The sequence below is a fragment of the Hordeum vulgare genome, chromosome 4H (assembly GCF_904849725.1).
Source record: "Hordeum vulgare subsp. vulgare chromosome 4H, MorexV3_pseudomolecules_assembly, whole genome shotgun sequence".
Lineage (NCBI taxonomy): Eukaryota > Viridiplantae > Streptophyta > Magnoliopsida > Poales > Poaceae > Hordeum > Hordeum vulgare.
The window spans coordinates 22,033,677-22,051,711 of NC_058521.1; the positions used below are offsets into that span (position 1 = coordinate 22,033,677).

General features: G+C 42.8%; 1 pseudogene; it reads left to right on the forward strand.

The window, feature by feature from the left end:
• Positions 1-1,086: 1,086 nt before the first annotated feature.
• Positions 1,087-3,267, forward strand: LOC123450211 (annotated as a pseudogene).
• Positions 3,268-18,035: the final 14,768 nt, after the last annotated feature.

Sequence of the window (18,035 nt, forward strand, 5' to 3'; positions counted from 1 at the left end):
AAGTTACTGTGCTGAATTCTATAACAGAAGAAAACTTATATGCATGATTCAGTGGGAAACTTATATGCGCGTGTGGAATGATAAACAATAAAATAAGGTTCCTAGTCTTGCCGCTCAGACTGCTCAAGTGTTGTTTGTCATCATGTTTTCCGGTTCTTAGGAGATAGTTAAGTGTAACAATGATCCTAAAACAACATTGAGAGTATTACCTTAGAAGAACAGTCATATTGAATCGAACCAAACTTGTTTGTTATAATTTGAGATAATACCGATTGAAATCAATTGTTATAACACAGTTTGTTAATGTCTGTTTTATGTTACTTAGATCATGAGAGTATCGTGGCCACTTCTTACCATATGATGTGCTTTGGGGTTGCTCAAACGTCATCTGTAACTAGGTGATCATAACGGCAACTTACAAGTTCATCGAAAAGTTTGACAAGGGACCAGTTAGCTTAAGAGTGGGATTTTCTTCTACAACGATGGAGAGATATTCTTAGGTCCCTCTTGGTGTGACGACATCCATCATCATCTGCCATGCACAGGTGACTATGTCACAGGAATGTCGGAACATATCAACGAGCAGGAAGAACAAAACCGATAACTAGTACAACGATACAGTGAGCATCTGAATGGCTCAAGAGGATACCAATGCATCTCAGGTTTTGTAAATAATCATGAAGCAAAAGGAATATCACATGATAACCAAAGATTCACTTTAATATCATTCGTGTACTCATAGAAATCGATATGGATGTACACGGTTCCGCTATCGGTCAATGAACGAAGGGGTTTGGTTCATGTCTATCTGTTACTGAACCTACAGGGTTACAAGCTTAAGGTAATCACAATCTCCCGAATGTTATTAGGATTGGAGTGATGATAATATATTTGTGAAATTGTTTCATTTATATTTGAAGTAGTTTTGAGAGGATCGGGAAGCGTTCCGGGCTCACCGGAAGGGTTTCCGAGACTACAAATACGCAGTCTTGCGCCTTTCTTAGTGAGATGAAAATTATAGTATGTGTTGGAGCATCCGCAGCTCTGTGCGGAGCAGCGTGGAGGTATTATCAATACCGTACATGCATGCGCACCTACGGGCGGGACATGACGGCCTCGGCCGCAAAGGGCGACCCGGTAGTTGGCCGCGACGACGAAATCGAGCGGGTCGTCCGCATCCTTTGCCGCCGGACCAAGAACTGCGCCGCGCTCGTCGGCGCCGCAGGGGTCGGCAAGACGGCAATTGCCGAGGGTCTCGCACAACGCATCGCAGCTGGGAGGGTCCCTACCGCGCTCGCCGGCGCACGCGTCGTGGCAGTCGACCTCGCGGCCTTGGTGGCAGGGACCAAGTGGCGCGGTATGTTCGAGGAGCGCATGAAGAGCGTGATCAAGCATGCAGAGTCTGCAAACGGCAAGATTATTCTCTTCATCGACGAGATGCACATGCTTATTGGTGCCGGTGACTGGATGCGTCGCAGTGACCCTGAGTACCGCAAAGATATAGAGACAGATGCTGCGCTTGAGCGGCGGTTTCAGAAGGTGGACATCAAGGAACCGAGCACTCACGCATAGCCATACTCAAGCGGCTCACGGGACGATACCAAGACCACTATGGCTTGAAAATTCCCGACCCTGCTATTGATGCCGCCGTCCACCTTGCTGACCGCTACATCACAGGTGACTAGCTAGTAAAAGGGATTTTATTCAATTGTTTCTGCATAAGGTTTACCTGACAGAAAAATTGATGGATTTCATAATTTTGTAGGTCGTCAATTTCCTGACAAGGCTATTGATTTGATCGATGAGGCTTGCACCTCCATACATGATGGGAGAGTACAAAAAAATGTTCGTCCTGATGATATTGCACACGTAGGCATATTTGTCGTGTTTTTTTTTTTTTCAAAAACGACGTATGTCGTGTTAATGTTCCAACACGATGTGCTTGCCATTGTGTTCTACTAACCAGTTTCTTTACTTGGAAGGTTGTAAGCCGATGGACTGGAATTCCTATAACTACGCTTAACGAAGAGGAGAAGATAAAGTTAATCCACTTAGCGGACAGATTGCATGACAGAGTAGTTGGGCAAAATGAGGCGGTCGACTTGGTTGCAGATGCAGTGTTGCGTTCTAGGGCTGGCCTTGGTCAGACTGGCCAACCGATAGGCTCCTTCCTCTTTTTAGGCTCAACCGGTGTTGGCAAGACTGAACTTGCAAAAGCTCTCGCCGAGCAACTATTTGATAGTGAGAAGACATTGGTTCGCTTTGACATGTCCGAACATGTTTGTCCTAGTTCTGTGTCTCGTCTCATTGGAGCATCCCCAAGGTTAGTTATATGTTATGTGCACATTTTCAACATTCCATTATCATAGAATACTTTACCTTTGATCTTACTAACGAGTGTTCCTTTCATGCATATAAACATTATAAAGCTATTATGGTTATCAAGATGGTGGACAACTAACCGAGATAGTTAGGAGACATCCATATAGTGTTATCCTTTTTGATGAGGTGCAGAAGGCGGATCGCTCGGTGTTGAATGTTCTTGTTCAGGTGCTTGATGATGGTGTGTTGACTGATGGCAAAGGTCGGAAAGTAGATTTCAAGAATACAATCATCATTTTGACCTCGAATTTGGGAGCGGAGCACCTAACACCAGGAAGAGCCGTAGAAAGCACAATGAACAATGCGCGAGACCTTCTAATGAAACAGGTTTGCCTGTCACGAATAGCCTCGTAGAATTAAGCCGTTTGTCATGTTTATTCACTGTTATATGTTTTGTTGGTGCAGGTTCGGACATACTTCAAGCCTGAGCTTCTCAACAGACTAAGTGAGATTGTAGTATTCGAGCCACTTTTGCACCACCAACTGAAAGAGGTTGTGAATATCCAAATGAAGAGCGCCATTTCTAGAGTAGCTGGCAAGGGTATCTCTCTTGTTTTAAGTGATGCGGTTTTGGACGTCATTTTGTCGCAATCATACAATCCAGTAAGTATTGCATCGTCTTTCAAAATAATCCATTACAGCTCACCGTTGAACTTTGTTTTGTTTTGGTAATAATCAACCATATGTAATTGGTCTTTTACAGATATATATGGTGCAAGACCCATAAAAAGGTGGATAGAAAAACATATGATGGCGACTATCTCAAAAATGATGGTTAATGGAGAAGCTTTTGAAGGCTCAACAATCTCGGTTGACGCAGCTAGCGATAATAAGGGGCTGAAGTATCAGGTGGCGTCCAGGAAAAACATGGCTGATTCGGTTTGAGGAGAAACGTGCAGCTTCGACTCATTTTCTTGTCTTTTGCACACACTAGTGAGACTATACAACCTTTTAGATGTGGAGCTCCTTTAGCTGGAAGGCACCACGGACTCCATAAGATGTACGAATGATCGTATAAAATATGTAGGCTTAGTCGTTTCAAGACATTTTTTTTCCCAAGAAAACATGCGACCTATTCATCTTTAATCGTAGGATTACAACAAAAACCAAAAATAATAAAAACTACTCCCACTGTTTCTAAATACTTGTTGTTGTGGAGAACTAGATTAGTTTTCCCCAACAACAAATATTAAGGTACAAAGGGAGTACATATGTATTTAACTATTTATAGATCACCTAGCGACAACAACAAGTACTGATATATAACTTCCGAAAACCACTTTTCAACTTCTTTCAAACCATCAAAATCATCATAGTATTCTACTGCCTCTTTATTGGTCCTTTTTTGTGTGTGTCAAGCTTTGACCTTAGATTTAACTATTAAAATGTTAATGCATGTCAGAAAAAATAAACTATGTTCAAATCCGAATACAACCGTATAATTTTTTACACAGTGATATAATTTTTCTCACATGCATTAACATTTTGTTAGGTAGATCTATGATCAAAATTTAGCACAATATACGAACGGAACACAACTACACGAGTTTAAACTCAATCCCACATAACACAACTACCACAAATAGCGCACCTTATTCCTTTTTGTTCTTTTGAAGTACAACGCCGGCCACCCGTGAACAGCAGCGGCGATCCGCCGACTCCACGGTGCCTTGTGGATCTACTCCCTCGCCATGGATTCCCTATTTGATATTCTCCCCATGGACGCCGACACCACCACCTTTGACATTTGGCGCCGTCTATATGAGTACTTCCTCGCCAACCGTGTCGCCAAATTTATGTAGCTGAATCTGTTGGAAATATGCCCTAGAGGCAATAATAAAATGGTTATTATCATATTTCCTTGTTCATGATAGTCTTCTATTGTTCATGCTATAATTGTATTAACAGGAAACAGTAATACATGTGTGAATAAATAGATCACAATGTGTCCCTAGCAAGCCTCTAGTTGGCTAGCTCGTTAGTCAATAGATGATCATAGTTTCCTGATCATGGGCATTAGATGTCATTGATAACGGGATCACATCACTGGGAGAATGATGTGATGGACAAGACCCAATCCTAACCATAGCACTAGATCGTATTGTTCGTATGCTAAAGCTTTTCTAATGTCAAGTGTCTTTTCCTTCGACCGTGAGATTGTGCAACTCCCGGACACCGTAGGAGTACTTTGGGTGTATCAAACGTCACAACGTAACTGGGTGACTATAAAGGTGCACTACGGGTACCTCTGAAAGTGTCTGTTGGGTTGGTACGAATCGAGATCAGGATTTGTCACTCCGTGTGACGGAGAGGTATCTCTGGGCCCACTCGGTAGAACATCATCATGAACTCATTGTGACTAAGGAGTTAGTCACACGATGACGTGCTACGGAACGAGTAAAGAGACTTACCGGTAACGAGATTGAACAAGGTATAGATATACCGACGATCGAATCTCGAGCAAGTTCTATACCGACAGACAAAGGGAATTGTATACGGGATTGATTGAATCCTTGACATCGTGGTTCATCCGATGAGATCATCGTGGAGCAAGTAGGAGCCACCATGGGTATCCAGACCCTGCTGGTGGTTATTGGCCGGAGAGGTGTCTCAGTCATGTCCGCGTGTCTCCCGAACCCATAGGGTCTACACACTTAAGGTTCGATGACGCTAGGGTTATAGGGAATTGTTATACGAGGTTACCGAAAGTTGTTCAGAGTCCTAGATGAGATCCCGGATGTCACGAGGAGCTTCGGAATGGTCCGGAGGTAAAGATTGATATATAGGATGGATGGTTTTGAACACCGGAAATGTTTCGGGCGTCACAGGTAGCGTACCGCGACCACCGGGACCACCGGAAATGGTCTCGGGTGTCCACCGGGAGGGGCCACCTGCCCCAAGAGGTAGCATGGGCCAAAAGGTGGTGGGAAACCAGCCCAAAGTGGGCTGGTGCGCCTCCCACAAAGGGGCCCATGGCGCAGGAGGAGGAGAGGGGGGAAACCCTAGGCGTTGGTGGGCCTAAGGCCCACCTAGGGTGCGCCCCGCCCCCCTTGATACGTCCATTTTGCATCATGCTTTCATGTTGATATTTATTGCTTTATGGGATGTTATATTACTTTGTGGTACCATATTTATGCCTTTTTCTCTCTTATTTTGCAAGGTTTATTTGAAGAGGGAGAATTCAGGCAGCTGGAATTCTGGACTGGACAAGGAGCAAATCTTAGTCCACTATTCTGCACATCTCCAAATGCCTTGAAAAGTTACGTGGACTTTTTTGGGATTATATAAAAAATACTGGGCGAAAGAAGTACCGGAGGGGGCTGCCAGGGCGCCACAAGCCCTGCCACCGCCACCCCCCTGGTGGCGGAGTGGGGGCTTGTGGGCTCCCTAACGGCCCACTAGCTCCCCCCTTTTGCTATATGAAGGGTTTCGTTCCAGAAAAAAATCATTCAGAAGCTTTTTCGTGGTTTCGCCGCCGCCACGAGGCGGAACTTGAGCAGATCCAATCTAGAGCTCCGACAGGACGATCCTGCCGGGGAAACTTCCCTCCCGGAGGGGGAAACCGTCGCCATCGTCATCACCAACACTCCTCTCATCGGAGGGGAGGCATATTCATCAACATCTTCATCAGCACCATCTCCTCTCCAATCCCTAGCTCATCTCTTGTAATCAATCTCCGTCTCACGACTCCGATTGGTACTTGTAAGGTTGCTTGTAGTGTTGATTACTCTTTGTAGTTGATGCTAGTTGGATTACTGGAAGAGTTATGTTCATATCCTTGATGCTATCCATTACACCTCTGATCATGATTATGATTATGCTTTGTGAGTAGTTACTTTTCTTCCTGAGGACATGGGATAAGTCATGCTGATAATAGTCATGTGAATTTGATATTCGTTCGGTATTTTGATATGATGTATGTTGTCTTTTCCTCTAGTGGTGTTATGTGAACGTCGACTACATAACACTTCACCATACTTGGGCCTAGAGGAAGGCCTTGGGGAGTAGTAAGTAGATGATGGGTTGCTGGAGTGACAGAAGCTTAAACCCCAGTCTATGCGTTGCTTCGTAAGGGGTTGATTTGGATCCACTAGTTTAATGCTATGGTTAGACGTTGTCTTAATTCTTCTTTTGTAGTTGCGGATGCTTGCGAGAGAGTTTAATCATAAGTGGGATGCTTGTCCAAGTAAGGGCAGTACCCAAGCGCCGGTCCACCCACATATCAAACTATCAAAGTAACGAACGCGAATCATATGAACATGATGAAACTAGCATGACAGAAATTCCCGTGTGTCCTCGGAAGCGTTTTTCCTCCTATAAGACTTTGTTCAGGCTTGTCCCTTGCTGCAAAAGGCATTGGGCCACTTGCTGCACCGTTGCTACTACTTGTTACTTTTTGCTTGCTACATTTCACCTCGCTACACCATCACTTGTTACCGCTACTTTCAGTGCTTGCAGTTATTACCTTGCTGAAATCCGTTTATCAGAGCCTTCTGCTCCTCGTTGGGTTCGACACTCTTACTTATTGAAAGGACTACGATTGATCCCCTATACTTGTGGGTCATCAAGACTCTTTTCTGGCGCCGTTGCCGGGGAGTGAAGCGCCTTTGGTAAGTGGAAATTGGTAAGGAAACATTTATATACTGTGCTGAAATTTATTGTCACTTCTCACTATGGAAACTGTTCCTTTGAGGAGTTTGTTCGGGGTATCTTCACCACGAACGGAAGCACGAGGAGTTGTTCCTCAACCTGAGGTACCTATTGAAAATATATTTTATGAAATTCCTTCAGGTATGCTTGAGAAACTGCTGGCTAATCCTTTCACAGGAGATGGATCTTCACATCCAGACTTGCATCTGATCTATGTAGATGAAGTTTGTGGTTTATTTAAGCTTGCGGGTTTGCCCGAGGATGAGGTAAAGAATAAAGTCTTTCCTTTATCTTTGAAGGATAAGGCGTTGACATGGTATAGGCTATGTGATGATACTGGATCATGGGGCTACAATCGGTTGAAATTGGAATTTCATCAAAAGTTCTACCCTATGCATTTAGTACATCGTGATCGGAACTTTATTTATAACTTTTGGCCTCGTGACAGGGAAAGCATAGCTCAAGCTTGGGGGAGGCTTAAATCAATGCTATATTCATGCCCCAATCATGAGCTCTCGAGAGAAATCATCACTCAAAACTTTTATGCTCGGCTTTCTCATGAAGATCGTACCATGCTTGACACTTCTTGTACCGGTTCTTTTATGAAGAAGCTTATTGATCACAAGTGGAATTTATTGGAGAGAATCAAACGCAACTCTGAAGATTGGGAGCTGGAGGAAGGTAAGGAGTCAGGTATGAATTTCCGGTTTGATTGCGTTAAATCTTTTGTTGAGACAAACACTTCTAGAGATTTTAGCGCTAAGTATGGACCTGACTCTGAGATAGTAGCTTCTCTCTGTGAATCTTTTGCTGCTCATGTTGATCTTCCCAAAGAGAAGTGGTTTAAATATCATCCTCCTGTAGAAAGCAATATAGCCAAACCCAATATAGTTGAGGAGAAAGTCATTGCTTTTATCCAACTGTGATACGTAGGGGTTACATTAGACCACTTGCACCCCCTGAAGAGATTAGAGTTGAACCTAGTGTGGCTATTATCAAAGATCTCTTAGCCGAAGACATAGACGGGCATGTTATCAAATTCTATGAGGACTCTGCTAGAATTGCTAAACCTCACGCGAAAGACAAACACAGACCTGTAGTTGGCCTGCCCGTTGTTTCTGTCAAGATAGGAGATCACTGTTACCATGGTTTATGTGATATGGGAGCTAGTGTTAGTGCAATACCCCGTTCTCTATATGATGAAATCAAAGATGAGATTGCACTTGCTGAGCTAGAACCCATTGATGTCACTATTACGCTAGCTAATAGAGACACAATCTGCCCTCTGGGAATTGTGAGAGACGTAGAAGTCTTGTGTGGTAAGATGAAGTATCCTACTGATTTCCTCGTCCTTGGTACTCCGCAAGATAGCTTTTGTCCCATCATATTTGGTAAACCCTTTCTCAACACTGTCAATGCTCACATTGATTGCATTAAGCAGACTGTCACAGTTAGTTTCGAGGGTGTGTCTCACGAATTTAACTTCTCTAAGTTTGGAAGACAACCCCATGAAAGAGAGTCCTCTGGAAGGGATGAAATTATTGCTCTTGCCTCTATTGCCGTACCTCCTATGGATCCTTTAGAGCAATATCTGCTTGAGCATGAAAATGATATGCATATGGAGGAGAGAGATGAGATAGATAAAATTGTCTTAGAACAATATCCTATTCTCAAGAATAATCTGCGTGTTGAACTGCTTGGGGATCCTCCCCCACCAAAGGGAGATCCTGTGTTCGAGCTTAAACAGTTGCCTAATACTCTTAAGTATGCCTATATTGATGAGAAGGAGATATATCCTGTTATTATTAGTGCTCTCCTCTCAGAGCACGAAGAGAAGAAGTTGCTAAGAACTCTGAGGAAGCACCGTGCTGCTATTGTATATACTCTTGATGATCTTAACGGTATCAGTCCTACTCTATGTCAGCACAAGATTAAAACCGATCATGACTTTAAACCAGTTGCTGATCATCAAAGGAGATTAAATCCTAAGATGAAAGAGGTCGTTAGAAAAGAAATATTAAAGCCTCTGGAAGCAGGAATCATTTATCTTGTTGCTCATAGTGATTGGGTAAGTCCAGTACATTGCGTACCTAAGAAGGGAGGTATCACCGTCGTTCCTAACGATAAGGATGAACTAATCCCACAAACGATTATTACCGGCTATAGGATGGTGATAGACTTCCGGAAACTGAACAAGGCAACCAGGAAATACCATTATCCTTTGCCATTTATCGACCAAATGCTAGAAAGTCTATCAAAACACACACACTTCTGCTTTCTAGACGGTTATTCAGGTTTCTCGCAAATACCTATTGCACAATCTGATCAGGAGAAAACCACTTTCACCTACCCATTTGGTACCTTTGCTTATAGACATATGCCTTTTGGATTATGCAATGCACCTGCCACCTTTCAAAGATGTATGATGGCTATATTCTCCGACTTATGTGAAAAGATTGTCGAGGTTTTCATGGATGACTTCTCCGTTTACGGGTCTTCCTTTGATGATTGTCTCGGCAACCTTGATCGAGTCTTACAGAGATGCGAAGATACCAATCTCGTCTTGAACTGGGAGAAGTGCCACTTTATGGTTAATGAAGGTATCGTCTTAGGACACAAAATCTCTGAAAGAGGCATTGAAGTTGATAAGGCTAAGGTTGATGCAATTTAGAAAATGCCTTGCCCCACAGATATCAGAGGTATACGAAGTTTCCTAGGTCATGTTGGTTTCTATAGAAGGTTCATTAAAGACTTCTCTAAGATTTCTAGGCCTCTTACCAACCTATTGCAGAAGGATGTTCCTTTTGTTTTTGATGAGGATTGTGAGGAAGCCTTCGAAATACTTGAGAAGGCTTTGATAAACGCACCTATTGTTCAACCACCTGACTGGAACTTGCCCTTTGAAATCATGTGCGATGCTAGTGATTATGCCGTTGGTGTTGTTCTAGGCCAAAGAGTTGACCAGAAGTTGAATGTTATTCACTATGCCAGTAAAACTCTAGACAGTGCCCAAAGAAACTATGCCATTACGGAAAATGAGTTTGTAGCAGTCGTGTTTGCATGTGAAAAGTTCAGATCTTATATAGTTGACTCCAAAGTCACTATTCACTCTGATCATGCTGATATTAAGTACCTTATGGAGAAGAAGGACGCTAAGCCTAGGCTAATCAGATGGGTTCTTCTGCTACAGGAATTTGATTTGCATGTTGTTCACCGAAAGGGTGCTGATAACCCTGTAGCAGATAACTTGTCTAGGCTAGAGAATGTCCTTGATGACCCACTACCTATTGATGACAGCTTTCCTGATGAGCAATTAAATGTCATCCGCACTTCACATAGTGCACCGTGGTATGCCGATTATGCAAATTATATCGTAGCCAAATACATACCACCGAGTTTCACCTATCAGCAAAAGAAGAAATTCTTCTTTGATTTGAGACACTACTTTTGGGATGATCCTCACCTTTATAAGGAAGGAGTAGATGGTGTTATTAGACGTTGTGTGCCTGAACATGAACAGGGACAGATCTTGCAGAAGTGTCATTCCGAAGCCTACGGAGGACACCACGCTGGAGATAGAACTGCCCATAAGGTATTGCAATCAGGTTTCTATTGGCCCACTCTCTTCAAGGTTGCCCGTAAGTTTGTCTTGTCTTATGACGAATGCCAAAGGATAGGGAACATCAGTAAGCGTCAGGAAATGCCTATGAACTATTCACTTGTCTTTGAACCATTTGATATCTGGGGCTTTGATTATATGGGACCCTTCCCGAGTTCCAATGGGTACACTCACATCTTGGTTGCTGTGGATTACGTCACTAAGTGGGTAGAAGCTATCCCCACTAAAAATGCTGATCACCAGACCTTTATTAAGATGCTTAAAGAAGTCATTTTCCCAAGATTTGGAGTCCCTAGATATCTGATGACTGATGGCGGTTCACACTTCATTCATGGTGTTTTCCGCAAGATGCTCGCTATGTATGATGTCAACCATAGAGTTGCATCTCCTTATCATCCTTAGTCTAGTGGTCAAGTGGAGTTTAGTAATAGGGAGATCAAATTGATCCTACAAAAGACCGTCTATAGATCTCGAAAGAATTGGTCCAGCAAACTTGACGATGCACTATGGGCTTATAGGACTGCTTATAAGAATCCCATGGGCATGTCGCCGTATAAAATGGTTTACGGTAAGGCCTGTCATTTACCTCTTGAGCTGGAACACAAAGCTTATTGGGCAATCAAAGAGCTCAACTTTGATTTCAAACTTGCGGTGAGAAGCGTATGTTTGATATCAGCTCGTTAGATGAATGGAGGGCCCAGGCATATGAGAATGCCAAGTTGTTCAAGGAAAAGGTTAAGAGTTGGCACGATAAACGAATACAAAAACGAGAGTTCAATGTAGGTGATTATGTCCTGCTATACAATTCTCGTTTGAGATTCTTTGCAGGCAAGCTTCTCTCTAAATGGGAAGGTCCTTATGTTATCGAGGAAGTATATTGTTCCAGTGCCATCAAAATCAATAACACAGAAGGAAACTTTCCGAGAGTAGTAAATGGGCAAAGAATCAAGCATTACATCTCTGGTAGTCCAATAAATGTTGAGACCAATATCATCAATGTCATAACTCCAGAGGAGTACATAAGGGATGTTTATCAGCCTATTTCAGACCCTGAAAACGAAGAGGTATCTGTTTCGGTAAGAAATTGGACTCCGATGCTTTTCCAATAGGAAATTTCCTCCGTTTTGGCATTTTTGGAAAATTAGAAAAATAAAAAGCAGTTCGGAGAGCGCACGAGGCGGCCACAAGCCCTGCCACCGCCCCCTACCCCCTGGTGGCGGAGGGCAAGCTTGTGGGCACCTCGTGTGCCTCCCGGACTCTGTTTTCTTGCGGAGCACTCCTTCTGGTCTAGAAAAATAAATATATACTCGCCCGAAGGTTTTGATCTCCGTATCGCGCAATTTTCCTCTGTTTTCGTTTTGAGCTTGTTTCTGCCGCAGACCAAGGTCAAGATGTCTTCTCAGGATTCAGAGGAGGAGAGCTATGTGGCTGATTACCTTGCTAACCCCAAGGTCTATGGGGACTTGGAACCATATGGCTGGACCACTGATGAGGAAAAGGACTATGAGCCCAAAGGGAAGGAACAAACGAGTTCCGATGAAGAGGAGGCTCCTCTACCTCAACCTGCAAACACCCATGTGGAGTTCAAGAAGTCAAGCCTCCCCAACTCCAGGAGGAAGCCTAAGAACATATTTATCCCCTCTCGTTCCTTGCAGGAGAGTAAGCAGGAGCTTTGCCATAGAGTGTTGAAACTTGAGGAGGAAAATGACGATCTAAGGGAGCAGAACTTTTTGCTCAAGTGGAAATTAGACAAGCTCAAGACTACTCCAACAACTCCACCACCATCACCACCGAAGGAAGACAACTAAGCATTGGTATGGGCAATCCCCTTGGCTTCTGCCAAGCTTGGGGGAGTTTCCTTGGTATCGTATCACCTTTATATCTTTTGCTTTTACCTTTGTTTTAGTTCTTCCCTTTTCAGTTTTTATTTCTTCTCTTAGAGGAATAAGTCTTTAGTGTTTAGTTTGAGTCTTTTGCTTTTGTCTCTCCTCCGATGTATTCGAGCTTACGAGCTATATAATAAAGAGTATCTTAGTCAAGGGTTTTGCTTTGTGCCATGATCAAAAGTATGAAAAGAACGATAGCATGAAAGGTCATGAGACGATCTTATGGAAAGTGATAGCTTCACATATGACACGTATGATGATTGAAACTTGTTGAGAATAAATCAACATAGACCTCAGTCATTGTTGCAATTAATAAGAAGTAATAAGGAAAGAGAGCTTCACATATAAATATATCATCTTAGACACTTTTTATAATTGTGAGCACTCACCAAACTATTACATGCTTAGGAGTAGATGTTGGACAAGGAAGACAACATAATGAATTGTGTTTGCTTGGTTCCAAACAATGTTATATGATTAGAAATCCCTTAGCGTGTGACGATTGCTTCCACCTCATATTATCCAAAACTCCCGCACCAAGTAGAGATACTACTTGTGCATCCATAAACCTTCAACCCAGTTTTGCCATGAGAGTCCACCATACCTACCTATGGATTGAATAAGATCCTTCAAGTAATTTATCATCGGTGCAAGCAATAAAAATTGCTCTCTAATATGTATGATCTATTAGTGTGTGGAAAATAAGCTTTGTACGAACCTATGATGAGGAAGACATAAAAGCGACAGCCTGCATAATAAAGTTCTTTATCACAGGAGGCAATATAAAGTGACGTTCCTCCGCACTAAGAGGACACACATTCAAACCTCAAAAGCACATGACAGCCTCTGCTTCCCTCTGTGAAGGGCCTATCTTGTACCTTTACTTTTTGCCCTTGTAAGAGTCATGGTGATCTTCACCAATTCCCTATTTTTGCCTTTGTCTTGGATACCGTCACATGTTTGGGAAAGATCTATATTCATATATCAACTTGGAGTTGAGTACTTATGCTTTATTATTGTTGACTTTACCCTTGAGGTAAATCGTTGGGAGGCAAAACTATAAGCCCCTATCTTCCTCTGTGTCCAGCTAAAACTTTGACACCATGAGTACCACGTGAGTTGTAACAATTGTGGAAAACAAAAGAGATGATTGAGTATGTGGGTTTGCCTTACAAGCTCTTATTTGACTCTTTCTGATGTTGTGATAAATTGCAATTGCTTCAATGACTATGGACTATTGTTGGTTACTTCTCGGTAAGGTTTTTGCTTCATGCTTTGCTTTGTGAAGGAATTGTTACTTTCCCATAAGAATATTTATGATGTATTGCTGTTCTATGTGTGATCATGATGTCCTCATGTCCGTATTATGTTTTATCGACACCTTCATCCCTAAGCATGTGGACATGTTTATGGAACTTGGTTTTGGCTTGAGGACAAGCAAGGTCTAAGCTTGGGGGAGTTGATACGCCCATTTTGCATCATGCTTTCATGTTGATATTTATTGCTTTATGGGCTGTTATATTACTTTGTGGTACCATATTTATGCCTTTTCTCTCATATTTTGCAAGATTTATTTGAAGAGGGAGAATTCAGGCAGCTGGAATTCTGGACTGGAAAAGGAGCAAATCTTAGTCCACTATTTCTGCACATCTCCAAATGCCCTGAAAAGTTACGTGGATTATTTTGGGATTATATAAAAATACTGGGCGAAAGAAGTACCGGAGGGGGGCTGCCAGGGCGCAACAAGCCCTGCCACCGCCACCCCCTGGTGGCAGAGTGGGGGCTTGTGGGCTCCCTGACGGCCCACTAGCTCCCCCCTTTTGCTATATGAAGGGTTTCGTTCCAGAAAAAATCATTCGGGAATTTTTTTGTGGTTTTGCCGTCCTACTGCAACAAAATACCTTCCAACGGCGCCAGAAATAGGAGTGTTGCTTGATACTCCTCAGCAACGGCACCAAGAATCCTTCAGCTGTGGCTACGCCTTAAGGGACTTCCTAGGCAAGTATGCAAAGGATTTCCCCCGTGGCCTTGGAGCCTTGCGTTGGTGTTCCCTCGAAGCGGAAAGGGTGATGTAGCGTAGCGGTGGTAAGTACTTCCCTCAGTTTGAGAACCAAGGTATCAATCCAATGGAGGAGTATCTCAAGATCGTGCACAAACACAAAAACTTGGTCCCAACGCTATGAAGGGGTTGTCAATCCCTTATAGATTGTTTGCCAAGTGAGAACTGAAAGCAACAAAGTAACAAAGCAAAGTAAAAGCGGAGGTGTAAACGATGGATGTGAATAGACCCGGGGGTCATAGTGTTTAGTAGTGGCTTCTCTCATAAAAGCAAGTAGACGGTGGGTGAACAAATTACTGTTGAGCAATTGATAGAACCGCGTAAACTCGTGACGATATCTATGCGATGATTATTTCTATAGGCATCACGTCCGAAACAAGTAGACCGATACTTTCTGCATCTACTACTATTACTCCACACATCGACCGCTATCCAGCATGCATCTAGTGTATTAAGTCCATAAGAACAGAGTAACTCCTTAAGCAAGATGACATGATGTAGAGGGATAATCTCAAACCAATGATAAAAACCCCATATTTCTACCCTTGATGGCAACTACTTGATGTGTGCCTTGCTGCCCCTACTGTCACTTGGAGAGGTCACCACATGGCAGAACCCAAAACCAAGCACTTCTCCCATTGCAAGAATCATAGATCTAGTTGGCCAAACAAAACCCAAGACTCGGAGAGACTTACAAGGATATCAAATCATGCATATAAGAAATCAGCAAAGACTCAAATATATATCATAGATAATTTGATCACAAATCCACAATTCATCGGATCTCAACAAACACACCGCCAAAGAAGATTACATCGGATAGATCTCCATGAAGATCATGGAGAACTTTGTATTGAAGATCCAAGAGAGAGAACAAGCCATCTAGCTACTAACTACGGACCCGTAGGTCTGAAGTGAACTACTCACGAGTCATTGGAGGGGCGATGATGATGAAGAAGAAGCCCTCCAACTCCAAAGTCCCCTCCGGCAGGGCGCCAGGAAGGGTCTCCAGATGAGATCTCACGGAAACGGAAGCTTGCGGCAGCGGAAAAGTATTTTCGAGGCTCCCCTGATTTTTTGTGGAATATTTGGGAATTTATAGGCCAAAGATCTAGGTCAGGGGGCGGCCAGGGAGGCCACAAGCCTGCCCACCGCTGCCTCCCCCTGGTGGCGGAGTGGGGGCTTGTGGGCTCCTTGGAGCCCACCTGGCTTGGCCCAAAATCCCCCTAGTCTTCTTCCGTTCAGGAAAAAATCATTTTGGGGTTTTTCTTCCGTTTGGACTCCGTTCCAAAATTAGATCTGACAAGAGTCAAAAACACGGAAAAAACAGGAACTGGCACTTGGCACTGAATTAATAAGTTAGTCCCAAAAAAGATATAAAAGGTACATAAAACAACGAAAGAAGACAAGATAACAACGTGAAACCATCAAAAATTATAGATACGTTTGAGACGTATCAAGCATCCCCAAGCTTAACTCCTGCTCGTCCTCGAGTAGGGAAGTGATAAGAATGAATTTTTTATGCTTTCATGCTACCTAGCATAGGTGTCTTTGTAATTCCTCTTATGTGACGTGAATGTTCAGATCCATTAGATTTAAAACAATAGTTTGCTATTGACGTGGAAACAATAATAATTCAAGCAAACTAGCAAGGTAATCATGAACTTTCAAAATAACAAGGCCAAAAGAAAGTTATCCCTACAAAAGCATATAGTGTGGCTATGCTCTATCATCATTGCACAATGAATTTAAATCATGCACAACCCCGGTATTGGCCAAGTAATTGTTTCACACCTTTACTTTCTCAAACCTTTTCAACTCTCACGCAATACATGAGCGTGAGCCATGGTTATAGCACTATAGATGGTGTGGAATGTGGTGGAGGTTGCAAGACAAAAAAAAGGAGAAGATAGTCACATTAACTAGGCATATCAATGAGCTGTGGAGATGCTCATCAATAGCTATCAATGTGAATGAGTAGGGATTTCCATACAAATGATGCACTAGAGCTACGAGTATGTCAAAGCTCTTAAAGAAAACTAGTGGGTGTGCATCCAACTTGCTTGCTCATGAAGACCTAAGGCAATTTTGAGGAAGCCTATCATTGGAATATACAAGCCAAGTTATATAATGAAAATTTCCCACTAGCTATATGGTGGTGACAAAATGAGAGACTCTCATTCATGAAGATCACGATCCTTAATATGCTAAAGTGTGGAAAAAGTGGTAGCATTGTCCCTTCTCTCTTTTTCTCTCATTTTTTATTTTGGTGGGCTCTTTGGCCTCTTTTTTTATGGGCTTCTTTGGCCTCTTTTATTTCCTCACATGGGACAATGCTCCAATAATGATGATCATCACACTTTCAACTCAAAACTTAGAGCAACTATGACTCTATATGGAATGCCTTCGGTAGTGTACCGTGGCAATGATCTAGCATGGCATAGACATCAATGGAAACATCATGCTAACTATCTTACGATCATGCAAAGGCAAAGTAGACATGGTGGCACATGTCATGGTGGTAGTTGCATGGCAATATATCTCGGAATGACTTTGAAAAAGCCATAATAGGTAGGTATGGTGGCTGTTTTGAGGGAGGCTAATGTTGGGTTTTGTGCACCGGCGAAAGTTGCACGACACTAAGAAGATAGTGATGGTGGAAGGTGAAAGTGCGTCTAAACCATGGACTCAACATTAGTCATGAAGAACTCATATACTTGTTGCAAAAGTTTTATTAGTAATCGAAACAAAGCATTCAACGCATACTCCAAGGGGAAGGGTTGGTAGGTATAAACCATCGCGCGATCCCGACCGCCATGCAAAGGATGACAATCAATAGACTAATCATGCTCAGATTTCATCACATAGCGGTTCACCATACGTGCATGCTACGGGAATCACTAACTTCAACACAAGTATTTCTAGATTCACAACATCTTACTAGCATGACTTCAATATTACCATAACCACAACTCAAAACTAATTGAGATGAATCAAACTTCTCTAACTATTCAATGCACATGAAGGTGGAAGTTTTCGTATCCCTTTGGATAACTACCCCTTTTGAGACTACTTCCAAAGCATAGATCAACTACCAAGCCACGCACCGCTGCGCTCCAAAAGATATAAGTGAAGCACATAGAGCAAAAGTATCTAGCTCAAAAGATATAAGTGAAGCACATGTGAGTTGAATTGTCTACCAAAAGATATAAGTGAAGCTCGACAAAATCACAGTGAGTGCATGTCTCTCTCTCTAGGTGTGCAGCAAGGATGATTGTGACACAACAAAAATAAAAGACTCCTACCATACAAGACGCTCCAAGCAAAAACACATAGCATGTGGTGAATAAAAATATAGCCCCAAGTAACATGACCGATGGATTGAAGACGAGAGAGGGGATGCCTTCCGGGGACATCCCCAAGCTTAGGCGTTTACGGC